The sequence below is a fragment of the Brienomyrus brachyistius genome, chromosome 2 (genome assembly GCF_023856365.1).
Source record: "Brienomyrus brachyistius isolate T26 chromosome 2, BBRACH_0.4, whole genome shotgun sequence".
NCBI lineage: Eukaryota > Metazoa > Chordata > Actinopteri > Osteoglossiformes > Mormyridae > Brienomyrus > Brienomyrus brachyistius.
This window is the reverse complement of record NC_064534.1, coordinates 36262615-36287672: the sequence shown is the minus strand read 5'-3', so window position 1 is coordinate 36287672 and position 25058 is coordinate 36262615. Positions and strand designations below refer to the sequence as shown.

The 25058-nt window shown below is 44.2% G+C and overlaps 20 non-coding genes and 1 pseudogene across 20 annotated transcripts; all 21 read right to left on the bottom strand.

Annotated features, from left to right (window-relative positions):
• Window positions 1-558: 558 nt before the first annotated feature.
• Window positions 559-677, bottom strand: LOC125737193 (5S ribosomal RNA). The gene has a single exon (XR_007396459.1). It is a non-coding gene; the product is annotated as a 5S ribosomal RNA (ribosomal RNA).
• A 1080-nt stretch (window positions 678-1757) lies between these two features.
• On the bottom strand, window positions 1758-1876 carry LOC125735604 (5S ribosomal RNA). Its single transcript, XR_007394898.1, has one exon. It is a non-coding gene; the product is annotated as a 5S ribosomal RNA (ribosomal RNA).
• A 1076-nt stretch (window positions 1877-2952) lies between these two features.
• On the bottom strand, window positions 2953-3071 carry LOC125734837 (5S ribosomal RNA). Its single transcript, XR_007394140.1, has one exon. It is a non-coding gene; the product is annotated as a 5S ribosomal RNA (ribosomal RNA).
• Window positions 3072-4148: 1077 nt separating this feature from the next.
• On the bottom strand, window positions 4149-4267 carry LOC125734826 (5S ribosomal RNA). The gene has a single exon (XR_007394129.1). It is a non-coding gene; the product is annotated as a 5S ribosomal RNA (ribosomal RNA).
• Window positions 4268-5347: 1080 nt separating this feature from the next.
• LOC125733107 (5S ribosomal RNA) lies at window positions 5348-5466 on the bottom strand. Its single transcript, XR_007392464.1, has one exon. It is a non-coding gene; the product is annotated as a 5S ribosomal RNA (ribosomal RNA).
• Window positions 5467-6541: 1075 nt separating this feature from the next.
• Window positions 6542-6660, bottom strand: LOC125731737 (5S ribosomal RNA; annotated as a pseudogene).
• A 1077-nt stretch (window positions 6661-7737) lies between these two features.
• LOC125730740 (5S ribosomal RNA) lies at window positions 7738-7856 on the bottom strand. The gene has a single exon (XR_007391032.1). It is a non-coding gene; the product is annotated as a 5S ribosomal RNA (ribosomal RNA).
• Window positions 7857-8933: 1077 nt separating this feature from the next.
• LOC125730739 (5S ribosomal RNA) lies at window positions 8934-9052 on the bottom strand. Its single transcript, XR_007391031.1, has one exon. It is a non-coding gene; the product is annotated as a 5S ribosomal RNA (ribosomal RNA).
• Window positions 9053-10130: 1078 nt separating this feature from the next.
• Window positions 10131-10249, bottom strand: LOC125735767 (5S ribosomal RNA). The gene has a single exon (XR_007395057.1). It is a non-coding gene; the product is annotated as a 5S ribosomal RNA (ribosomal RNA).
• Window positions 10250-11327: 1078 nt separating this feature from the next.
• LOC125735756 (5S ribosomal RNA) lies at window positions 11328-11446 on the bottom strand. Its single transcript, XR_007395046.1, has one exon. It is a non-coding gene; the product is annotated as a 5S ribosomal RNA (ribosomal RNA).
• A 1078-nt stretch (window positions 11447-12524) lies between these two features.
• On the bottom strand, window positions 12525-12643 carry LOC125735744 (5S ribosomal RNA). The gene has a single exon (XR_007395035.1). It is a non-coding gene; the product is annotated as a 5S ribosomal RNA (ribosomal RNA).
• A 1078-nt stretch (window positions 12644-13721) lies between these two features.
• Window positions 13722-13840, bottom strand: LOC125735733 (5S ribosomal RNA). Its single transcript, XR_007395024.1, has one exon. It is a non-coding gene; the product is annotated as a 5S ribosomal RNA (ribosomal RNA).
• A 1073-nt stretch (window positions 13841-14913) lies between these two features.
• On the bottom strand, window positions 14914-15032 carry LOC125734442 (5S ribosomal RNA). The gene has a single exon (XR_007393753.1). It is a non-coding gene; the product is annotated as a 5S ribosomal RNA (ribosomal RNA).
• A 1103-nt stretch (window positions 15033-16135) lies between these two features.
• LOC125735721 (5S ribosomal RNA) lies at window positions 16136-16254 on the bottom strand. Its single transcript, XR_007395013.1, has one exon. It is a non-coding gene; the product is annotated as a 5S ribosomal RNA (ribosomal RNA).
• A 1076-nt stretch (window positions 16255-17330) lies between these two features.
• On the bottom strand, window positions 17331-17449 carry LOC125735663 (5S ribosomal RNA). The gene has a single exon (XR_007394956.1). It is a non-coding gene; the product is annotated as a 5S ribosomal RNA (ribosomal RNA).
• Window positions 17450-18524: 1075 nt separating this feature from the next.
• LOC125735072 (5S ribosomal RNA) lies at window positions 18525-18643 on the bottom strand. Its single transcript, XR_007394371.1, has one exon. It is a non-coding gene; the product is annotated as a 5S ribosomal RNA (ribosomal RNA).
• A 1076-nt stretch (window positions 18644-19719) lies between these two features.
• Window positions 19720-19838, bottom strand: LOC125736302 (5S ribosomal RNA). Its single transcript, XR_007395583.1, has one exon. It is a non-coding gene; the product is annotated as a 5S ribosomal RNA (ribosomal RNA).
• Window positions 19839-20919: 1081 nt separating this feature from the next.
• LOC125731326 (5S ribosomal RNA) lies at window positions 20920-21038 on the bottom strand. Its single transcript, XR_007391605.1, has one exon. It is a non-coding gene; the product is annotated as a 5S ribosomal RNA (ribosomal RNA).
• A 1078-nt stretch (window positions 21039-22116) lies between these two features.
• LOC125733153 (5S ribosomal RNA) lies at window positions 22117-22235 on the bottom strand. The gene has a single exon (XR_007392508.1). It is a non-coding gene; the product is annotated as a 5S ribosomal RNA (ribosomal RNA).
• Window positions 22236-23314: 1079 nt separating this feature from the next.
• LOC125733152 (5S ribosomal RNA) lies at window positions 23315-23433 on the bottom strand. The gene has a single exon (XR_007392507.1). It is a non-coding gene; the product is annotated as a 5S ribosomal RNA (ribosomal RNA).
• A 1079-nt stretch (window positions 23434-24512) lies between these two features.
• On the bottom strand, window positions 24513-24631 carry LOC125733150 (5S ribosomal RNA). Its single transcript, XR_007392505.1, has one exon. It is a non-coding gene; the product is annotated as a 5S ribosomal RNA (ribosomal RNA).
• Window positions 24632-25058: the final 427 nt, after the last annotated feature.

Here is a 25058-nt window from a genome sequence, read left to right as displayed (position 1 = left end):
CACCAGACTGCTTCTACCACCAGCAAAGAAGTTTCCATCCCTAATTCCTCTGTGATTCCCACTAACCTAAACATTAAGCTGGCATTGAAGGGTGTGAATTACCCCGGCCAATCTGTTCTTTTAAATACAGCTTTTAGCAAGTTTTGAAAGGAGAAGAGCAGAACTTGCTATGCCAATAATATTGAGTCTTCTGTGGCGAAGTGGTTTTTGCATAGAAAACAAAGCGGTCAGTTGAAGAGGAAAAATATCAGTACTTTGTTTAAAACTGTGTGTAAAAAGCTGTCTCTTTATCATTAACAATAAGTTGTAAAACGTGAATGGGGAGTGACAGTCTTCAAGTTTGTGAGAAGATCGCGCCCTGGTGGAATAAAGGCACGAACAGCTTACAGCACCTAGAATTACTAGGAAGTATTTAGAGTAAAACGATTTCTAAAAGCTGCCTTTAGGAATGAGAGAAAAAAAATATATATATATATAAAATAGTAAAATGGAAGGGGAGTGATAGATTTAAATTAATCGTGAAGTGGAGCGCCCCCTGTATAAATTAAAAGTGAGAAAAGCTTACAGCACCTGGTATTCCCAAGTGGTCTCCCATCCAAGTACTAACCAGAACCTACCCTGCTTAGCTTCTGAGATCAGACGAGATCGGGCGTGTTCAGGGTGGTATGGCCGTAACCGGAAGATGCTACCAAAAACAGCCCTTTTGCATTACACGCGTCTATACATGCCAGTTAGTCCCATTGGATCCTACTCCTGGTTTTTTTTTTTTTTTTATCTGACTCACACTGCAGCACCACCATCCAATCGGCAGCGCCGGACCCACACCAAACATTCACCAAACTACTCAGCCGGCAGCCTACCACAATTATTCCATTCTTTCCGCATCCGCACACTTCCTTCTTTTTAACTCCTTTTCACTACCGCACAGGTTAATCGCCGCACGTCCCCCGCCGGCAAACATTACTCCTTTGCCTACTGCATGCAGGCTTCTCTTAACGACCCTCTGTTATCAACTCCGCTAACAGCCACAAAATCTCCGCCGCACGAAGCCCACTGGTAGCTGCTGAATCACATGCTTCCCCAAAACGTCGCGCTGTCAGAACACTGGGAGCTACACACACCAACAAGTCCATACTGCAGGCTGCAGCCAGAACAATTTTCTACATTCAAACATCGACGGCCTCTTCTCTCTAAAAATTCACCAGACTGCTTCTACCACCAGCAAAGAAGTTTCCATCCCTAATTCCTCTGTGATTCCCACTAACCTAAACATTAGGCTGGCATTGAAGGGTGTGAATTACCCCGGCCAATCTGTTCTTTTAAATACAGCTTTTAGCAAGTTTTGAAAGGAGAAGAGCAGAACTTGCTATGCCAATAATATTGAGTCTTCTGTGGCGAAGTGGTTTTTGCATAGAAAACAAAGCGGTCAGTTGAAGAGGAAAAATATCAGTACTTTGTTTAAAACTGTGTGTAAAAAGCTGTCTCTTTATCATTAACAATAAGTTGTAAAACGTGAATGGGGAGTGACAGTCTTCAAGTTTGTGAGAAGATCGCGCCCTGGTGGAATAAAGGCACGAACAGCTTACAGCACCTAGAATTACTAGGAAGTATTTAGAGTAAAACGATTTCTAAAAGCTGCCTTTAGGAATGAGAGAAAAAAAAAATATATATATATAAAATAGTAAAATGGAAGGGGAGTGATAGATTTAAATTAATCGTGAAGTGGAGCGCACCCTGTATAAATTAAAAGTGAGAAAAGCTTACAGCACCTGGTATTCCCAGGTGGTCTCCCATCCAAGTACTAACCAGAACCTACCCTGCTTAGCTTCTGAGATCAGACGAGATCGGGCGTGTTCAGGGTGGTATGGCCGTAAGCGGAAGATGCTACCAAAAACAGCCCTTTTGCATTACACGCGTCTATACATGCCAGTTAGTCCCATTGGATACTACTAATGTTCTTTTTTTTTTTTTATCTGACTCACACTGCAGCACCACCATCCAATCGGCAGCGCCGGACCCACACCAAACATTCACCAAACTACTCAGCCGGCAGCCTACCACAATTATTCCATTCTTTCCGCATCCGCACACTTCCTTCTTTTTAACTCCTTTTCACTACCGCACAGGTTAATCGCCGCACGTCCCCCGCCGGCAAACATTACTCCTTTGCCTACTGCATGCAGGCTTCTCTTAACGACCCTCTGTTATCAACTCCGCTAACAGCCACAAAATCTCCGCCGCACGAAGCCCACTGGTAGCTGCTGAATCACATGCTTCCCCAAAACGTCGCGCTGTCAGAACACTGGGAGCTACACACACCAACAAGTCCATACTGCAGGCTGCAGCCAGAACAATTTTCTACATTCAAACATCGACGGCCTCTTCTCTCTAAAAATTCACCAGACTGCTTCTACCACCAGCAAAGAAGTTTACATCCCTAATTCCTCTGTGATTCCCACTAACCTAAACATTAAGCTGGCATTGAAGGGTGTGAATTACCCCGGCCAATCTGTTCTTTTAAATACAGCTTTTAGCAAGTTTTGAAAGGAGAAGAGCAGAACGTGCTATGCCAATAATATTGAGTCTTCTGTGGCGAAGTGGTTTTTGCATAGAAAACAAAGCGGTCAGTTGAAGAGGAAAAATATCAGTACTTTGTTTAAAACTGTGTGTAAAAAGCTGTCTCTTTATCATTAACAATAAGTTGTAAAACGTGAATGGGGAGAAACAGTCTTCAAGTTTGTGAGAAGATCGCGCCCTGGTGGAATAAAGGCACGAACAGCTTACAGCACCTAGAATTACCAGGAAGTATTTGGAGTAAAACGGTGTGTAAAAGCTGCCTTTATGAATGAGAGAAAAATATATATATATATAAAATAGTAAAATGGAAGGGGAGTGATAGATTTAAATTAATCGTGAAGTGGAGCGCCCCCTGTATAAAGTAAAAGTGAGAAAAGCTTACAGCACCTGGTATTCCCAGGAGGTCTCCCATCCAAGTACTAACCAGACCCTACCCTGCTTGGCTTCCGAGATCGGATGAGATCGGGTGTGTTCAGGGTGGTATGGCCATAAGCGAGAGACGCGACCAAAAACAGCCCTTTTGCATTACACGCGTCTATACATGCCAGTTAGTCCCATTGGATCCTACTCCTGGTTTTTTTTTTTTTTTTATCTGACTCACACTGCAGCACCACCATCCAATCGGCAGCGCCGGACCCACACCAAACATTCACCAAACTACTCAGCCGGCAGCCTACCACAATTATTCCATTCTTTCCGCATCCACACACTTCCTTCTTTTTAACTCCTTTTCACTACCGCACAGGTTAATCGCCGCACGTCCCCCGCCGGCAAACATTACTCCTTTGCCTACTGCATGCAGGCTTCTCTTAACGACCCTCTGTTATCAACTCCGCTAACAGCCACAAAATCTCCGCCGCACGAAGCCCACTGGTAGCTGCTGAATCACATGCTTCCCCAAAACGTCGCGCTGTCAGAACACTGGGAGCTACACACACCAACAAGTCCATACTGCAGGCTGCAGCCAGAACAATTTTCTACATTCAAACATCGACGGCCTCTTCTCTCTAAAAATTCACCAGACCGCTTCTACCACCAGCAAAGAAGTTTCCATCCCTAATTCCTCTGTGATTCCCACTAACCTAAACATTAAGCTGGCATTGAAGGGTGTGAATTACCCCGGCCAATCTGTTCTTTTAAATACAGCTTTTAGCAAGTTTTGAAAGGAGAAGAGCAGAACTTGCTATGCCAATAATATTGAGTCTTCTGTGGCGAAGTGGTTTTTGCATAGAAAACAAAGCGGTCAGTTGAAGAGGAAAAATATCAGTACTTTGTTTAAAACTGTGTGTAAAAAGCTGTCTCTTTATCATTAACAATAAGTTGTAAAACGTGAATGGGGAGAAACAGTCTTCAAGTTTGTGAGAAGATCGCGCCCTGGTGGAATAAAGGCACGAACAGCTTACAGCACCTAGAATTACCAGGAAGTATTTGGAGTAAAACGGTGTGTAAAAGCTGCCTTTATGAATGAGAGAAAAATATATATATATATAAAATAGTAAAATGGAAGGGGAGTGATAGATTTAAATTAATCGTGAAGTGGAGCGCCCCCTGTATAAAGTAAAAGTGAGAAAAGCTTACAGCACCTGGTATTCCCAGGAGGTCTCCCATCCAAGTACTAACCAGACCCTACCCTGCTTGGCTTCCGAGATCGGATGAGATCGGGTGTGTTCAGGGTGGTATGGCCATAAGCGAGAGACGCGACCAAAAACAGCCCTTTTGCATTACACGCCTCTATACATGCCAGTTGGTCCCATTGGATCCTACTCCTGGTTTTTTTTTTTTTTTTATCTGACTCACACTGCAGCACCACCATCCAATCGGCAGCGCCGGACCCACACCAAACATTCACCAAACTACTCAGCCGGCAGCCTACCACAATTATTCCATTCTTTCCGCATCCGCACACTTCCTTCTTTTTAACTCCTTTTCACTACCGCACAGGTTAATCGCCGCACGTCCCCCGCCGGCAAACATTACTCCTTTGCCTACTGCATGCAGGCTTCTCTTAACGACCCTCTGTTATCAACTCCGCTAACAGCCACAAAATCTCCGCCGCACGAAGCCCACTGGTAGCTGCTGAATCACATGCTTCCCCAAAACGTCGCGCTGTCAGAACACTGGGAGCTACACACACCAACAAGTCCATACTGCAGGCTGCAGCCAGAACAATTTTCTACATTCAAACATCGACGGCCTCTTCTCTCTAAAAATTCACCAGACCGCTTCTACCACCAGCAAAGAAGTTTCCATCCCTAATTCCTCTGTGATTCCCACTAACCTAAACATTAAGCTGGCATTGAAGGGTGTGAATTACCCCGGCCAATCTGTTCTTTTAAATACAGCTTTTAGCAAGTTTTGAAAGGAGAAGAGCAGAACTTGCTATGCCAATAATATCGAGTCTTCTGTGGCGAAGTGGTTTCATGCATAGAAAACAAAGCGGTCAGTTGAAGAGGAATAATATCAGTACTTTGTTTAAAACTGTGTGTAAAAAGCTGTCTCTTTATCATTAACAATAAGTTGTAAAACGTGAATGGGGAGTGACAGTCTTCAAGTTTGTGAGAAGATCGCGCCCTGGTGGAATAAAGGCACGAACAGCTTACAGCACCTAGAATTACCAGGAAGTATTTGGAGTAAAACGGTGTGTAAAAGCTGCCTTTATGAATGAGAGAAAAATATATATATATGTATAAAATAGTAAAATGGAAGGGGAGTGATAGATTTAAATTAATCGTGAAGTGGAGCGCCCCCTGTATAAAGTAAAAGTGAGAAAAGCTTACAGCACCTGGTATTCCCAGGAGGTCTCCCATCCAAGTACTAACCAGACCCTACCCTGCTTAGCTTCCGAGATCAGACGAGATCGGGCGTGTTCAGGGTGGTATGGCCGTAAGTGAGAGATGCTACCAAAAACAGCCCTTTTGCATTACACGCGTCTATACATGCCAGTTAGTCCCATTGGATCCTACTCCTGGTTTTTTTTTTTTTTTTATCTGACTCACACTGCAGCCCCACCATCCAATCGGCAGCGCCGGACCCACACCAAACATTCACCAAACTACTCAGCCGGCAGCCTACCACAATTATTCCATTCTTTCCGCATCCGCACACTTCCTTCTTTTTAACTCCTTTTCACTACCGCACAGGTTAATCGCCGCACGTCCCCCGCCGGCAAACATTACTCCTTTGCCTACTGCATGCAGGCTTCCCTTAACGACCCTCTGTTATCAACTCCGCTAACAGCCACAAAATCTCCGCCGCACGAAGCCCACTGGTAGCTGCTGAATCACGCTTCCCCAAAACGTCGCGCTGTCAGAACACTGGGAGCTACACACACCAACAAGTCCATAATGCAGGCTGCAGCCAGAACAATTTTCTACATTCAAACATCGACGGCCTCTTCTCTCTAAAAATTCACCAGACCGCTTCTACCACCAGCAAAGAAGTTTCCATCCCTAATTCCTCTGTGACTCCCACTAACCTAAACATTAAGCTGGCATTGAAGGGTGTGAATTACCCCGGCCAATCTGTTCTTTTAAATACAGCTTTTAGCAAGTTTTGAAAGGAGAAGAGCAGAACTTGCTATGCCAATAATATCGAGTCTTCTGTGGCGAAGTGGTTTTTGCATAGAAAACAAAGCGGTCAGTTGAAGAGGAATAATATCAGTACTTTGTTTAAAACTGTGTGTAAAAAGCTGTCTCTTTATCATTAACAATAAGTTGTAAAACGTGAATGGGGAGTGGCAGTCTTCAAGTTTGTGAGAAGATCGCGCCCTGGTGGAATAAAGGCACGAACAGCTTAGAGCACCTTGAATTACCAGGAAGTATTTAGAGTAAAACGGTGTGTAAAAGCTACCTTTATGAATGAGAGAAAAATATATATATATATAAAATAGTAAAATGGAAGGGGAGTGATAGATTTAAATTAATCGTTAAGTGGAGCGCCCCCTGTATAAAGTTAAAGTGAAAAAAGCTTACAGCACCTGGTATTCCCAGGATGTCTCCCATCCAAGTACTAACCAGACCCTACCCTGCGTAGCTTACGAGATCAGATGAGATCAGGCGTGTTCAGGGTGGTATAGCCATAAGCGAGAGACGCTACCAAAAACAGCCCTTTTGCATTACACGCGTCTATACATGCCAGTTAGTCCCATTGGATCCTACTCCTGGTTTTTTTTTTTTTTTTATCTGACTCACACTGCAGCACCACCATCCAATCGGCAGCGCCGGACCCACACCAAACATTCACCAAACTACTCAGCCGGCAGCCTACCACAATTATTCCATTCTTTCCGCATCCGCACACTTCCTTCTTTTTAACTCCTTTTCACTACCGCACAGGTTAATCGCCGCACGTCCCCCGCCGGCAAACATTACTCCTTTGCCTACTGCATGCAGGCTTCTCTTAACGACCCTCTGTTATCAACTCCGCTAACAGCCACAAAATCTCCGCCGCACGAAGCCCACTGGTAGCTGCTGAATCACATGCTTCCCCAAAACGTCGCGCTGTCAGAACACTGGGAGCTACACACACCAACAAGTCTATACTGCAGGCTGCAGCCAGAACAATTTTCTACATTCAAACATCGACGGCCTCTTCTCTCTAAAAATTCACCAGACCGCTTCTTCCACCAGCAAAGAAGTTTCCATCCCTAATTCCTCTGTGATTCCCACTAACCTAAACATTAAGCTGGCATTGAAGGGTGTGAATTACCCCGGCCAATCTGTTCTTTTAAATACAGCTTTTAGCAAGTTTTGAAAGGAGAAGAGCAGAACTTGCTATGCCAATAATATCGAGTCTTCTGTGGCGAAGTGGTTTTTGCATAGAAAACAAAGCGGTCAGTTGAAGAGGAATAATATCAGTACTTTGTTTAAAACTGTGTGTAAAAAGCTGTCTCTTTATCATTAACAATAAGTTGTAAAACGTGAATGGGGAGTGATAGTCTTCAAGTTTGTGAGAAGATCGCGCCCTGGTGGAATAAAGGCACGAACAGCTTACAGCACCTAGAATTACAAGGAAGTATTTAGAGTAAAACGGTTTCTAAAAGCTGCCTTTATGAATGAGAGAAAAATATATATATATATAAAATAGTAAAATGGAAGGGGAGTGATAGATTTAAATTAATCGTTAAGTGGAGCGCCCCCTGTATAAAGTAAAAGTGAGAAAAGCTTACAGCACCTGGTATTCCCAGGAGGTCTCCCATCCAAGTACTAACCAGACCCTACCCTGCGTAGCTTACGAGATCAGATGAGATCAGGCGTGTTCAGGGTGGTATAGCCATAAGCGAGAGACGCTACCAAAAACAGCCCTTTTGCATTACACGCGTCTATACATGCCAGTTAGTCCCATTGGATCCTACTCCTGGTTTTTTTTTTTTTTTTATCTGACTCACACTGCAGCCCCACCATCCAATCGGCAGCGCCGGACCCACACCAAACATTCACCAAACTACTCAGCCGGCAGCCTACCACAATTATTCCATTCTTTCCGCATCCGCACACTTCCTTCTTTTTAACTCCTTTTCACTACCGCACAGGTTAATCGCCGCACGTCCCCCGCCGGCAAACATTACTCCTTTGCCTACTGCATGCAGGCTTCTCTTAACGACCCTCTGTTATCAACTCCGCTAACAGCCACAAAATCTCCGCCGCACGAAGCCCACTGGTAGCTGCTGAATCACATGCTTCCCCAAAACGTCGCGCTGTCAGAACACTGGGAGCTACACACACCAACAAGTCTATACTGCAGGCTGCAGCCAGAACAATTTTCTACATTCAAACATCGACGGCCTCTTCTCTCTAAAAATTCACCAGACCGCTTCTTCCACCAGCAAAGAAGTTTCCATCCCTAATTCCTCTGTGATTCCCACTAACCTAAACATTAAGCTGGCATTGAAGGGTGTGAATTACCCCGGCCAATCTGTTCTTTTAAATACAGCTTTTAGCAAGTTTTGAAAGGAGAAGAGCAGAACTTGCTATGCCAATAATATCGAGTCTTCTGTGGCGAAGTGGTTTTTGCATAGAAAACAAAGCGGTCAGTTGAAGAGGAATAATATCAGTACTTTGTTTAAAACTGTGTGTAAAAAGCTGTCTCTTTATCATTAACAATAAGTTGTAAAACGTGAATGGGGAGTGATAGTCTTCAAGTTTGTGAGAAGATCGCGCCCTGGTGGAATAAAGGCACGAACAGCTTACAGCACCTAGAATTACAAGAAAGTATTTAGAGTAAAACGGTTTCTAAAAGCTGCCTTTATGAATGAGAGAAAAATATATATATATATAAAATAGTAAAATGGAAGGGGAGTGATAGATTTAAATTAATCGTTAAGTGGAGCGCCCCCTGTATAAAGTAAAAGTGAGAAAAGCTTACAGCACCTGGTATTCCCAGGAGGTCTCCCATCCAAGTACTAACCAGACCCTACCCTGCGTAGCTTACGAGATCAGATGAGATCAGGCGTGTTCAGGGTGGTATAGCCATAAGCGAGAGACGCTACCAAAAACAGCCCTTTTGCATTACACGCGTCTATACATGCCAGTTAGTCCCATTGGATCCTACTAATGTTCTTTTTTTTTTTTTTATCTGACTCACACTGCAGCCCCACCATCCAATCGGCAGCGCCGGACCCACACCAAACATTCACCAAACTACTCAGCCGGCAGCCTACCACAATTATTCCATTCTTTCCGCATCCGCACACTTCCTTCTTTTTAACTCCTTTTCACTACCGCACAGGTTAATCGCCGCACGTCCCCCGCCGGCAAACATTACTCCTTTGCCTACTGCATGCAGGCTTCTCTTAACGACCCTCTGTTATCAACTCCGCTAACAGCCACAAAATCTCCGCCGCACGAAGCCCACTGGTAGCTGCTGAATCACATGCTTCCCCAAAACGTCGCGCTGTCAGAACACTGGGAGCTACACACACCAACAAGTCTATACTGCAGGCTGCAGCCAGAACAATTTTCTACATTCAAACATCGACGGCCTCTTCTCTCTAAAAATTCACCAGACCGCTTCTTCCACCAGCAAAGAAGTTTCCATCCCTAATTCCTCTGTGATTCCCACTAACCTAAACATTAAGCTGGCATTGAAGGGTGTGAATTACCCCGGCCAATCTGTTCTTTTAAATACAGCTTTTAGCAAGTTTTGAAAGGAGAAGAGCAGAACTTGCTATGCCAATAATATCGAGTCTTCTGTGGCGAAGTGGTTTTTGCATAGAAAACAAAGCGGTCAGTTGAAGAGGAATAATATCAGTACTTTGTTTAAAACTGTGTGTAAAAAGCTGTCTCTTTATCATTAACAATAAGTTGTAAAACGTGAATGGGGAGTGATAGTCTTCAAGTTTGTGAGAAGATCGCGCCCTGGTGGAATAAAGGCACGAACAGCTTACAGCACCTAGAATTACAAGGAAGTATTTAGAGTAAAACGGTTTCTAAAAGCTGCCTTTATGAATGAGAGAAAAAATATATATATATATAAAATAGTAAAATGGAAGGGGAGTGATAGATTTAAATTAATCGTGAAGTGGAGCGCCCCCTGTATAAAGTAAAAGTGAGAAAAGCTTACAGCACCTGGTATTCCCAGGTGGTCTCCCATCCAAGTACTAACCAGACCCTACCCTGCTTAGCTTCCGAGATCAGACGAGATCGGGCGTGTTCAGGGTGGTATGGCCGTAAGCGAGAGATGCTACCAAAAACAGCCCTTTTGCATTACACGCCTCTATACATGCCAGTTGGTCCCATTGGATCCTACTAATGTTCTTTTTTTTTTTTTTATCTGACTCACACTGCAGCCCCACCATCCAATCGGCAGCGCCGGACCCACACCAAACATTCACCAAACTACTCAGCCGGCAGCCTACCACAATTATTCCATTCTTTCCGCATCCGCACACTTCCTTCTTTTTAACTCCTTTTCACTACCGCACAGGTTAATCGCCGCACGTCCCCCGCCGGCAAACATTACTCCTTTGCCTACTGCATGCAGGCTTCTCTTAACGACCCTCTGTTATCAACTCCGCTAACAGCCACAAAATCTCCGCCGCACGAAGCCCACTGGTAGCTGCTGAATCACATGCTTCCCCAAAACGTCGCGCTGTCAGAACACTGGGAGCTACACACACCAACAAGTCTATACTGCAGGCTGCAGCCAGAACAATTTTCTACATTCAAACATCGACGGCCTCTTCTCTCTAAAAATTCACCAGACCGCTTCTTCCACCAGCAAAGAAGTTTCCATCCCTAATTCCTCTGTGATTCCCACTAACCTAAACATTAAGCTGGCATTGAAGGGTGTGAATTACCCCGGCCAATCTGTTCTTTTAAATACAGCTTTTAGCAAGTTTTGAAAGGAGAAGAGCAGAACTTGCTATGCCAATAATATCGAGTCTTCTGTGGCGAAGTGGTTTTTGCATAGAAAACAAAGCGGTCAGTTGAAGAGGAATAATATCAGTACTTTGTTTAAAACTGTGTGTAAAAAGCTGTCTCTTTATCATTAACAATAAGTTGTAAAACGTGAATGGGGAGTGATAGTCTTCAAGTTTGTGAGAAGATCGCGCCCTGGTGGAATAAAGGCACGAACAGCTTACAGCACCTAGAATTACAAGGAAGTATTTAGAGTAAAACGGTTTCTAAAAGCTGCCTTTATGAATGAGAGAAAAAATATATATATATATAAAATAGTAAAATGGAAGGGGAGTGATAGATTTAAATTAATCGTGAAGTGGAGCGCCCCCTGTATAAAGTAAAAGTGAGAAAAGCTTACAGCACCTGGTATTCCCAGGTGGTCTCCCATCCAAGTACTAACCAGACCCTACCCTGCTTAGCTTCCGAGATCAGACGAGATCGGGCGTGTTCAGGGTGGTATGGCCGTAAGCGAGAGATGCTACCAAAAACAGCCCTTTTGCATTACACGCCTCTATACATGCCAGTTGGTCCCATTGGATCCTACTAATGTTCTTTTTTTTTTTTTTATCTGACTCACACTGCAGCCCCACCATCCAATCGGCAGCGCCGGACCCACACCAAACATTCACCAAACTACTCAGCCGGCAGCCTACCACAATTATTCCATTCTTTCCGCATCCGCACACTTCCTTCTTTTTAACTCCTTTTCACTACCGCACAGGTTAATCGCCGCACGTCCCCCGCCGGCAAACATTACTCCTTTGCCTACTGCATGCAGGCTTCTCTTAACGACCCTCTGTTATCAACTCCGCTAACAGCCACAAAATCTCCGCCGCACGAAGCCCACTGGTAGCTGCTGAATCACATGCTTCCCCAAAACGTCGCGCTGTCAGAACACTGGGAGCTACACACACCAACAAGTCTATACTGCAGGCTGCAGCCAGAACAATTTTCTACATTCAAACATCGACGGCCTCTTCTCTCTAAAAATTCACCAGACCGCTTCTTCCACCAGCAAAGAAGTTTCCATCCCTAATTCCTCTGTGATTCCCACTAACCTAAACATTAAGCTGGCATTGAAGGGTGTGAATTACCCCGGCCAATCTGTTCTTTTAAATACAGCTTTTAGCAAGTTTTGAAAGGAGAAGAGCAGAACTTGCTATGCCAATAATATCGAGTCTTCTGTGGCGAAGTGGTTTTTGCATAGAAAACAAAGCGGTCAGTTGAAGAGGAATAATATCAGTACTTTGTTTAAAACTGTGTGTAAAAAGCTGTCTCTTTATCATTAACAATAAGTTGTAAAACGTGAATGGGGAGTGATAGTCTTCAAGTTTGTGAGAAGATCGCGCCCTGGTGGAATAAAGGCACGAACAGCTTACAGCACCTAGAATTACAAGGAAGTATTTAGAGTAAAACGGTTTCTAAAAGCTGCCTTTATGAATGAGAGAAAAAATATATATATATATAAAATAGTAAAATGGAAGGGGAGTGATAGATTTAAATTAATCGTGAAGTGGAGCGCCCCCTGTATAAAGTAAAAGTGAGAAAAGCTTACAGCACCTGGTATTCCCAGGTGGTCTCCCATCCAAGTACTAACCAGACCCTACCCTGCTTAGCTTCCGAGATCAGACGAGATCGGGCGTGTTCAGGGTGGTATGGCCGTAAGCGAGAGATGCTACCAAAAACAGCCCTTTTGCATTACACGCCTCTATACATGCCAGTTGGTCCCATTGGATCCTACTAATGTTCTTTTTTTTTTTTTTATCTGACTCACACTGCAGCCCCACCATCCAATCGGCAGCGCCGGACCCACACCAAACATTCACCAAACTACTCAGCCGGCAGCCTACCACAATTATTCCATTCTTTCCGCATCCGCACACTTCCTTCTTTTTAACTCCTTTTCACTACCGCAAAGGTTTATCGCCGCACGTCCCCCGCCGGCAAACATTACTCCTTTGCCTACTGCATGCAGGCTTCTCTTAACGACCCTCTGTTATCAACTCCGCTAACAGCCACAAAATCTCCGCCGCACGAAGCCCACTGGTAGCTGCTGAATCACATGCTTCCCCAAAACGTCGCGCTGTCAGAACACTGGGAGCTACACACACCAACAAGTCTATACTGCAGGCTGCAGCCAGAACAATTTTCTACATTCAAACATCGACGGCCTCTTCTCTCTAAAAATTCACCAGACCGCTTCTTCCACCAGCAAAGAAGTTTCCATCCCTAATTCCTCTGTGATTCCCACTAACCTAAACATTAAGCTGGCATTGAAGGGTGTGAATTACCCCGGCCAATCTGTTCTTTTAAATACAGCTTTTAGCAAGTTTTGAAAGGAGAAGAGCAGAACTTGCTATGCCAATAATATCGAGTCTTCTGTGGCGAAGTGGTTTTTGCATAGAAAACAAAGCGGTCAGTTGAAGAGGAATAATATCAGTACTTTGTTTAAAACTGTGTGTAAAAAGCTGTCTCTTTATCATTAACAATAAGTTGTAAAACGTGAATGGGGAGTGATAGTCTTCAAGTTTGTGAGAAGATCGCGCCCTGGTGGAATAAAGGCACGAACAGCTTACAGCACCTAGAATTACAAGGAAGTATTTAGAGTAAAACGGTTTCTAAAAGCTGCCTTTATGAATGAGAGAAAAAATATATATATATATAAAATAGTAAAATGGAAGGGGAGTGATAGATTTAAATTAATCGTGAAGTGGAGCGCCCCCTGTATAAAGTAAAAGTGAGAAAAGCTTACAGCACCTGGTATTCCCAGGTGGTCTCCCATCCAAGTACTAACCAGACCCTACCCTGCTTAGCTTCCGAGATCAGACGAGATCGGGCGTGTTCAGGGTGGTATGGCCGTAAGCGAGAGATGCTACCAAAAACAGCCCTTTTGCATTACACGCCTCTATACATGCCAGTTGGTCCCATTGGATCCTACTAATGTTCTTTTTTTTTTTTTTTATCTGACTCACACTGCAGCCCCACCATCCAATCGGCAGCGCCGGACCCACACCAAACATTCACCAAACTACTCAGCCGGCAGCCTACCACAATTATTCCATTCTTTCCGCATCCGCACACTTCCTTCTTTTTAACTCCTTTTCACTACCGCACAGGTTAATCGCCGCACGTCCCCCGCCGGCAAACATTACTCCTTTGCCTACTGCATGCAGGCTTCTCTTAACGACCCTCTGTTATCAACTCCGCTAACAGCCACAAAATCTCCGCCGCATGAAGCCCACTGGTAGTTGCTAAATAACATGCTTCCCCAAAACGTCGCGCTGTCAGAACACTGGGAGCTACACACACGAACAAGTCCATACTGCAGGCTGCAGCCAGAACAATTTTCTACATTCAAACATCGACGGCCTCTTCTCTCTAAAAATTCACCAGACCGCTTCTACCACCAGCAAAGAAGTTTCCATCCCTAATTCCTCTGTGATTCCCACTAACCTAAACATTAATCTGGCATTGAAGGGTGTGAATTACCCCGGCCAATCTGTTCTTTTAAATACAGCTTTTAGCAAGTTTTGAAAGGAGAAGAGCAGAACTTGCTATGCCAATAATATCGAGTCTTCTGTGGCGAAGTGGTTTTTGCATAGAAAACAAAGCGGTCAGTTGAAGAGGAATAATATCAGTACTTTGTTTAAAACTGTGTGTAAAAAGCTGTCTCTTTATTATTAACAATAAGTTGTAAAACGTGAATGGGGAGTGACAGTCTTCAAGTTTGTGAGAAGATCGTGCCCTGGTGGAATAAAGGCACGAACAGCTTACAGCACCTAGAATTACCAGGCAGTATTTAGAGTAAAACGTGTGTAAAAGCTGCCTTCATGAATGAGAGAAAAAAGAAATATATAAAATAGTAAAATGGAAGGGGAGTGATAGATTTAAATTAATCGTGAGGTGGAGTGCCCCCTGAAAAAGTAAAAGTGAGAAAAGCTTACAGCACCTGGTATTCCCAGGTGGTTTCCCATCCAAGTACTAACCAGACCCTAGCCTGCTTAGCTTCCGAGATCAGACGAGATCGGGCGCGTTCAGGGTGGTATGGCCGTAAGCGAGAGACACTACCAAAAATAGCCCTTTTGCATTACACGCGTCTATACATGCCAGTTATTCCCATTGGATCCTACGCCTGTTTTTTTTTTTTTTTTATCTGACTCACACTGCAGCACCACCATCCAATCGGCAGAACCGGACCCACACCAAACATTCACCAAACTACTCATCCGGCAGCCTACCACAATTATTCCATTCTTTCCGCATCCGCACAGTTCCTTCTCTTTAACTCCTTTTCACTACCGCACAGGTTAATTGCCGCACGTCCCCCGCCGGCAAACATTACTCCTTTGTCTACCTCATGCAGGCTTCTCTTAACAACCCTCTGTTATCAACTCCGCTAACAGCCACAAAATCTCTGCCGCACGAAGCCCACTGGTAGCTGCTGAATCACATGCTTCCCCAAAACGTCGCGCTGTCAGAACACTGGGAGCTACACACACCAACAAGTCCATACTGCGGGCTGCAGCCAGAACAATTTTCTACATTCAAACATCGACGGCCTCTTCTCTCTAAAAATTCACCAGACCGCTTCTACCACCAGCAAAGAAGTTTCCATCCCTAATTCCTCTGTGACTCCCACTAACCTAAACATTAAGCTGGCATTGAAGGGTGTGAATTACCCCGGCCAACCTGCTCTTTTAAATACAGCTTTTAGCAAGTTTTGAAAGGAGGAGAAGAGCAGATAATATGCCAATAATATCGAATATTCTGTGGCGAAGTGGTTTTTGCATAGAAAACAAAGCGGTGAGTTGAAGAGGAATTATATCAGTACTTTGTTTAAAACTGTGTGAAAAAAGCTGTTTCTTTATCATTAACAATAAGTTGTAAAACGTGAATGGGGAGTGACAGTCTTCAAGTTTGTGAGAAGATCGCGCCCTGGTGGAATAAAGGCACGAACAGCTTACAGCACCTAGAATTACCAGGAAGTATTTAGAGTAAAACGGTTTCTAAAAGCTGCCTTTAGGAATGAGAGAAAAAAAAAAAAAAAAAATATATATATATATATATATATATATATAAAATAGTAAAATGGAAGGGGAGTGATAGATTTAAATTAATCGTGAAGTGGAGCGCCCCCTGTATAAAGTAAAAGTGAGAAAAGCTTACAGCACCTGGTATTCCCAGGTGGTCTCCCATCCAAGTACTAACCAGACCCTACCCTGCTTAGCTTCCGAGATCAGACGAGATCGGGCGTGTTCAGGGTGGTATGGCCGTAAGCGAGACATGCTACCAAAAACAGCCCTTTTGCATTACACGCGTCTATACATGCCAGTTAGTCCCATTGGATCCTACTCCTGGTTTTTTTTTTTTTATCTGACTCACACTGCAGCCCCACCATCCAATCGGCAGCGCCGGACCCACACCAAACATTCACCAAACTACTCAGCCGGCAGCCTACCACAATTATTCCATTCTTTCCGCATCCGTACACTTCCTTCTTTTTAACTCCTTTTCACTACCGCACAGGTTAATCGCCGCACGTCCCCCGCCGGCAAACATTACTCCTTTGCCTACTGCATGCAGGCTTCTCTTAACGACCCTCTGTTATCAACTCCGCTAACAGCCACAAAATCTCCGCCACACGAAGCCCACTGGTAGCTGCTGAATCACATGCTTCCCCAAAACGTCGCGCTGTCAGAACACTGGGAGCTACACACACCAACAAGTCCATACTGCAGGCTGCAGCCAGAACAATTTTCTACATTCAAACATCGACGGCCTCTTCTCTCTAAAAATTCACCAGACCGCTTCTACCACCAGCAAAGAAGTTTCCATCCCTAATTCCTCTGTGATTCCCACTAACCTAAACATTAAGCTGCTACTGAAGGGTGTGAATTACCCCGGCCAATCTGTTCTTTTAAATACAGCTTTTAGCAAGTTTTGAAAGGAGAAGAGCAGAACTTGCTATGCCAATAATATCGAGTCTTCTGTGGCGAAGTGGTTTTTGCATAGAAAACAAAGCGGTCAGTTGAAGAGGAATAATATCAGTACTTTGTTTAAAACTGTGTGTAAAAAGCTGTTTCTTTATCATTAACAATAAGTTGTAAAACGTGAATGGGGAGTGACAGTCTTCAAGTTTGTGAGAAGATCGCGCCCTGGTGGAATAAAGGCACGAACAGCTTACAGCACCTAGAATTACAAGGAAGTATTTAGAGTAAAACGGTTTCTAAAAGCTGCCTTTATGAATGAGAGAAAAAAAAATATATATATATAAAATAGTAAAATGGAAGGGGAGTGATAGATTTAAATTAATCGTGAAGTGGAGCGCCCCCTGTATAAAGTAAAAGTGAGAAAAGCTTACAGCACCTGGTATTTCCAGGTGGTCTCCCATCCAAGTACTAACCAGACCCTACCCTGCTTAGTTTCCGAGATCAGACGAGATCGGGCGTGTTCAGGGTGGTATGGCCGTAAGCGAGAGATGCTACCAAAAACAGCCCTTTTGCATTACACGCGTCTATACATGCCAGTTAGTCCCATTGGATCCTACTCCTGTTTTTTTTTTTTTATCTGACTCACACTGCAGCCCCACCATCCAATTGGCAGCGCCGGACCCACACCAAACATTCACCAAACTACTCAGCCGGCAGCCTACCACAATTATTCCATTCTTTCCGCATCCGCACACTTCCTTCTTTTTAACTCCTTTTCACTACCGCACAGGTTAATCGCCGCACGTCCCCCGCCAGCAAACATTACTCCTTTGCCTACTGCATGCAGGCTTCTCTTAACGACCCTCTGTTATCAACTCCGCTAACAGCAACAAAATCTCCGCCGCACGAAGCCCACTGGTAGCTGCTGAATCACATGCTTCCCCAAAACGTCGCGCTGTCAGAACACTGGGAGCTACACACACCAACAAGTCCATACTGCAGGCTGCAGCCAGAACAATTTTCTACATTCAAACATCGACGGCCTCTTCTCTCTAAAAATTCACCAGACCGCTTCTACCACCAGCAAAGAAGTTTCCATCCCTAATTCCTCTGTGATTCCCACTAACCTAAACATTAAGCTGGCATTGAAGGGTGTGAATTACCCCGGCCAATCTGTTCTTTTAAATACAGCTTTTAGCAAGTTTTGAAAGGAGAAGAGCAGAACTTGCTATGCCAATAATATCGAGTCTTCTGTGGCGAAGTGGTTTTTGCATAGAAAACAAAGCGGTCAGTTGAAGAGGAATAATATCAGTACTTTGTTTAAAACTGTGTGTAAAAAGCTGTCTCTTTATCATTAACAATAAGTTGTAAAACGTGAATGGGGAGTGACAGTCTTCAAGTTTGTGAGAAGATCGCGCCCTGGTGGAATAAAGGCACGAAGAGCTTACAGCACCTAGAATGACCAGGAAGTATTTAGAGTAAAACGGTTTCTAAAAGCTGCCTTTATGAATGAGAGAAAAAAATATATATATATATAAAATAGTAAAATGGAAGGGGAGTGATAGATTTAAATTAATCGTGAAGTGGAGCGCCCCCTGTATAAAGTAAAAGTGAGAAAAGCTTACAGCACCTGGTATTCCCAGGTGGTCTCCCATCCAAGTACTAACCAGACCCTACCCTGCTTAGTTTCCGAGATCAGACGAGATCAGGCGTGTTCAGGGTGGTATGGCCGTAAGCGAGAGATGCTACCAAAAACAGCCCTTTTGCATTACACGCCTCTATACATGCCAGTTGGTCCCATTGGATACTACTAATGTTCTTTTTTTTTTTTATCTGACTCACACTGCAGCCCCACCATCCAATCGGCAGCGCCGGACCCACACCAAACATTCACCAAACTACTCAGCCGGCAGCCTACCACAATTATTCCATTCTTTCCGCATCCGCACACTTCCTTCTTTTTAACTCCTTTTCACTACCGCACAGGTTAATCGCCGCACGTCCCCCGCCGGCAAACATTACTCCTTTGCCTACTGCATGCAGGCTTCTCTTAACGACCCTCTGTTATCAACTCCGCTAACAGCCACAAAATCTCCGCCGCACGAAGCCCACTGGTAGCTGCTGAATCACATGCTTCCCCAAAACGTCGCGCTGTCAGAACACTGGGAGCTACACACACCAACAAGTCCATACTGCAGGCTGCAGCCAGAACAATTTTCTACATTCAAACATCGACGGCCTCTTCTCTCTAAAAATTCACCAGACCGCTTCTACCACCAGCAAAGAAGTTTCCATCCCTAATTCCTCTGTGATTCCCACTAACCTAAACATTAAGCTGGCATTGAAGGGTGTGAATTACCCCGGCCAATCTGTTCTTTTAAATACAGCTTTTAGCAAGTTTTGAAAGGAGAAGAGCAGAACTTGCTATGCCAATAATATCGAGTCTTCTGTGGCGAAGTGGTTTTTGCATAGAAAACAAAGCGGTGAGTTGAAGAGGAATAATATCAGTACTTTGTTTAAAACTGCGTTTAAAAAGCTGTCTCTTTATCATTAACAATAAGTTGTAAAACGTGAATGGGGAGTGACAGTCTTCAAGTTTGTGAGAAGATCGCGCCCTGGTGGAATAAAGGCACGAACAGCTTACAGCACCTAGAATTACCAGGAAGTATTTAGAGTAAAATGGTTTCTAAAAGCTGCCTTTATGAATGAGAGAAAAAAAATATATATATATAAAATAGTAAAATGGAAGGGGAGTGATAGATTTAAAATAATCGTGAAGTGGAGCGCCCCCTGTATAAAGTAAAAGTGAGAAAAGCTTACAGCACCTGGTATTCCCAGGTGGTCTCCCATCCAAGTGCTAACCAGACCCTACCCTGCTTGGCTTCCGAGATCAGATGAGATCAGGCGTGTTCAGGGTGGTATGGCTGTAAGCGAGAGATGCTACCAAAAACAGCCCTTTTGCATTACACGCCTCTATACATGCCAGTTGGTCCCATTGGATACTACTAATGTTCTTTTTTTTTTTTTTATCTGACTCACACTGCAGCCCCACCATCCAATCGGCAGCACCGGACCCACACCAAACATTCACCAAACTACTCAGCCGGCAGCCTACCACAATTATTCCATTCTTTCCGCATCTGCACACTTCCTTCTTTTTAACTCCTTTTCACTACCGCACAGGTTAATCGCCGCACGTCCCCCGCCGGCAAACATTACTCCTTTGCCTACTGCATGCAGGCTTCTCTTAACGACCCTCTGTTATCAACTCCGCTAACAGCCACAAAATCTCCGCCGCACGAAGCCCACTGGTAGCTGCTGAATCACATGCTTCCCCAAAACGTCGCGCTGTCAGAACACTGGGAGCTACACACACCAACAAGTCCATACTGCAGGCTGCAGCCAGAACAATTTTCTACATTCAAACATCGACGGCCTCTTCTCTCTAAAAATTCACCAGACCGCTTCTACCACCAGCAAAGAAGTTTCCATCCCTAATTCCTCTGTGATTCCCACTAACCTAAACATTAAGCTGGCATTGAAGGGTGTGAATTACCCCGGCCAATCTGTTCTTTTAAATACAGCTTTTAGCAAGTTTTGAAAGGAGAAGAGCAGAACTTGCTATGCCAATAATATCGAGTCTTCTGTGGCGAAGTGGTTTTTGCATAGAAAACAAAGCGGTCAGTTGAAGAGGAATAATATCAGTACTTTGTTTAAAACTGTGTGTAAAAAGCTGTCTCTTTATCATTAACAATAAGTTGTAAAACGTGAATGGGGAGTGACAGTCTTCAAGTTTGTGAGAAGATCGCGCCCTGGTGGAATAAAGGCACGAACAGCTTACAGCACCTAGAATTACCAGGAAGTATTTAAAGTAAAACGGTGTGTAACAGCTGCCTTTATGAATGAGAGAAAAATATATATATATATATATAAAATAGTAAAATGGAAGGGGAGTGATAGATTTAAATTAATCGTGAAGTGGAGCGCCCCCTGTATAAAGTAAAAGTGAGAAATGCTTACAGCACCTGGTATTCCCAGGAGGTCTCCCATCCAAGTACTAACCAGACCCTACCCTGCTTAGCTTCCGAGATCAGACGAGATCGGGCGTGTTCAGGGTGGTATGGCCGTAAGCGAGAGATGCTACCAAAAACAGCCCTTTTGCATTACATGCGTCTATACATGCCAGTTAGTCCCATTGGATCCTACTCCTGTTTTTTTTTTTTTTTATCTGACTCACACTGCAGCCCCATCATCCAATCGGCAGCGCCGGACCCACACCAAACATTCACCAAACTACTCAGCCGGCAGCCTACCACAATTATTCCATTCTTTCCGCATCCGCACACTTCCTTCTTTTTAACTCCTTTTCACTACCGCACAGGTTAATCGCCGCACGTCCCCCGCCGGCAAACATTACTCCTTTGCCTACTGCATGTAGGCTTCTCTTAACGACCCTCTGTTATCAACTCCGCTAACAGCAACAAAATCTCCGCCGCACGAAGCCCACTGGTAGCTGCTGAATCACATGCTTCCCCAAAACGTCGCGTTGTCAGAACACTGGGAGCTACACACACCAACAAGTCCATACTGCAGGCTGCAGCCAGAACAATTTTCTACATTCAAACATCGACGGCCTCTTCTCTCTAAAAATTCACCAGACCGCTTCTACCACCAGCAAAGAAGTTTCCATCCCTAATTCCTCTGTGATTCCCACTAACCTAAACATTAAGCTGGCATTGAAGGGTGTGAATTACCCCGGCCAATCTGTTCTTTTAAATACAGCTTTTAACAAGTTTTGAAAGGAGAAGAGCAGAACTTGCTATGCCAATAATATCGAGTCTTCTGTGGCGAAGTGGTTTTTGCATAGAAAACAAAGCGGTCAGTTGAAGAGGAATAATATCAGTACTTTGTTTAAAACTGTGTGTAAAAAGCTGTCTCTTTATCATTAACAATAAGTTGTAAAACGTGAATGGGGAGTGACAGTCTTCAAGTTTGTGAGAAGATCGCGCCCTGGTGGAATAAAGGCACGAACAGCTTACAGCACCTAGAATGACCAGGAAGTATTTAGAGTTAAACGGTTTCTAAAAGCTGCCTTTATGAATGAGAGAAAAAAAAAATATATATATATAAAATAGTAAAATGGAAGGGGAGTGATAGATTTAAATTAATCGTGAAGTGGAGCGCCCCCTGTATAAAGAAAAAGTGAGAAAAGCTTACAGCACCTGGTATTCCCAGGTGGTCTCCCATCCAAGTACTAACCAGACCCTACCCTGCTTAGCTTCCGAGATCAGACGAGATCAGGCGTGTTCAGGGTGGTATGGCCGTAAGCGAGAGATGCTACCAAAAACAGCCCTTTTGCATTACACGCGTCTATACATGCCAGTTAGTCCCATTGGATACTACTAATGTTCTTTTTTTTTTTTTTATCTGACTCACACTGCAGCCCCACCATCCAATCGGCAGCGCCGGACCCACACCAAACATTCACCAAACTACTCAGCCGGCAGCCTATCACAATTATTCCATTCTTTCCGCATCCGCACACTTCCTTCTTTTTAACTCCTTTTCACTACCGCACAGGTTAATCGCCGCACGTCCCCCGCCGGCAAACATTACTCCTTTGCCTACTGCATGCAGGCTTCTCTTAACGACCCTCTGTTATCAACTCCGCTAACAGCCACAAAATCTCCGCCGCACGAAGCCCACTGGTAGCTGCTGAATCACATGCTTCCCCAAAATGTCGCGCTGTCAGAACACTGTGAGCTACACACACCAACAAGTCCATACTGCAGGCTGCAGCCAGAACAATTTTCTACATTCAAACATCGACGGCCTCTTCTCTCTAAAAATTCAGCAGACCTCTTCTACCACCAGCAAAGAAGTTTCCATCCCTAATTCCTCTGTGATTCCCACTAACCTAAACATTAAGCTGGCATTGAAGGGTGTGAATTACCCCGGCCAATCTGTTCTTTTAAATACAGCTTTTAGCAAGTTTTGAAAGGAGAAGAGCAGAACTTGCTATGCCAATAATATCGAGTCTTCTGTGGCGAAGTGGTTTTTGCATAGAAAACAAAGCGGTCAGTTGAAGAGGAATAATATCAGTACTTTGTTTAAAACTGTGTGTAAAAAGCTGTCTCTTTATCATTAACAATAAGTTCTAAAACGTGAATGGGGAGTGACAGTCTTCAAGTTTGTGAGAAGATCGCGCCCTGGTGGAATAAAGGCACGAACAGCTTACAGCACCTAGAATGACCAGGAAGTATTTAGAGTAAAACGGTTTCTAAAAGCTGCCTTTATGAATGAGAGAAAAATATATATATATATATAAAATAGTAAAATGGAAGGGGAGTGATAGATTTAAATTAATCGTGAAGTGGAGCGCCCCCTGTATAAAGAAAAAGTGAGAAAAGCTTACAGCACCTGGTATTCCCAGGTGGTCTCCCATCCAAGTACTAACCAGACCCTACCCTGCTTAGCTTCCGAGATCAGACGAGATCAGGCGTGTTCAGGGTGGTATGGCCGTAAGCGAGAGATGCTACCAAAAACAGCCCTTTTGCATTACACTTCTCTATACATGCCAGTTGGTCCCATTGGATACTACTAATGTTCTTTTTTTTTTTTTTATCTGACTCACACTGCAGCCCCACCATCCAATCGGCAGCGCCGGACCCACACCAAACATTCACCAAACTACTCAGCCGGCAGCCTACCACAATTATTCCATTCTTTCCGCATCCGCACACTTCCTTCTTTTTAACTCCTTTTCACTACCGCACAGGTTAATCGCCGCACGTCCCCCGCCGGCAAACATTACTCCTTTGCCTACTGCATGCAGGCTTCTCTTAACGACCCTCTGTTATCAACTCCGCTAACAGCCACAAAATCTCCGCCGCACGAAGCCCACTGGTAGCTGCTGAATCACATGCTTCCCCAAAACGTCACGCTGTCAGAACACTGGGAGCTACACACACCAACAAGTCCATACTGCAGGCTGCAGCCAGAACAATTTTCTACATTCAAACATCGACGGCCTCTTCTCTCTAAAAATTCACCAGACCGCTTCTACCACCAGCAAAGAAGTTTCCATCCCTAATTCCTCTGTGATTCCCACTAACCTAAACATTAAGCTGGCATTGAAGGGTGTGAATTACCCCGGCCAATCTGTTCTTTTAAATACAGCTTTTAGCAAGTTTTGAAAGGAGAAGAGCAGAACTTGCTATGCCAATAATATCGAGTCTTCTGTGGCGAAGTGGTTTTTGCATAGAAAACAAAGCGGTCAGTTGAAGAGGAATAATATCAGTACTTTGTTTAAAACTGTGTGTAAAAAGCTGTCTCTTTATCATTAACAATAAGTTGTAAAACGTGAATGGGGAGTGACAGTCTTCAAGTTTGTGAGAAGATCGCGCCCTGGTGGAATAAAGGCACGAACAGCTTACAGCACCTAGAATGACCAGGAAGTATTTAGAGTAAAACGGTTTCTAAAAGCTGCCTTTATGAATGAGAGAAAAAAAAATATATATATATAAAATAGTAAAATGGAAGGGGAGTGATAGATTTAAATTAATCGTGAAGTGGAGCGCCCCCTGTATAAAGTAAAAGTGAGAAAAGCTTACAGCACCTGGTATTCCCAGGTGGTCTCCCATCCAAGTACTAACCAGACCCTACCCTGCTTAGCTTCCGAGATCAGACGAGATCAGGCGTGTTCAGGGTGGTATGGCCGTAAGCGAGAGATGCTACCAAAAACAGCCCTTTTGCATTACACGCCTCTATACATGCCAGTTGGTCCCATTGGATACTACTAATGTTCTTTTTTTTTTTTATCTGACTCACACTGCAGCCCCACCATCCAATCGGCAGCGCCGGACCCACACCAAACATTCACCAAACTACTCAGCCGGCAGCCTACCACAATTATTCCATTCTTTCCGCATCCGCACACTTCCTTCTTTTTAACTCCTTTTCACTACCGCACAGGTTAATCGCCGCACGTCCCCCGCCGGCAAACATTACTCCTTTGCCTACTGCATGCAGGCTTCTCTTAACGACCCTCTGTTATCAACTCCGCTAACAGCCACAAAATCTCCGCCGCACGAAGCCCACTGGTAGCTGCTGAATCACATGCTTCCCCAAAACGTCGCGCTGTCAGAACACT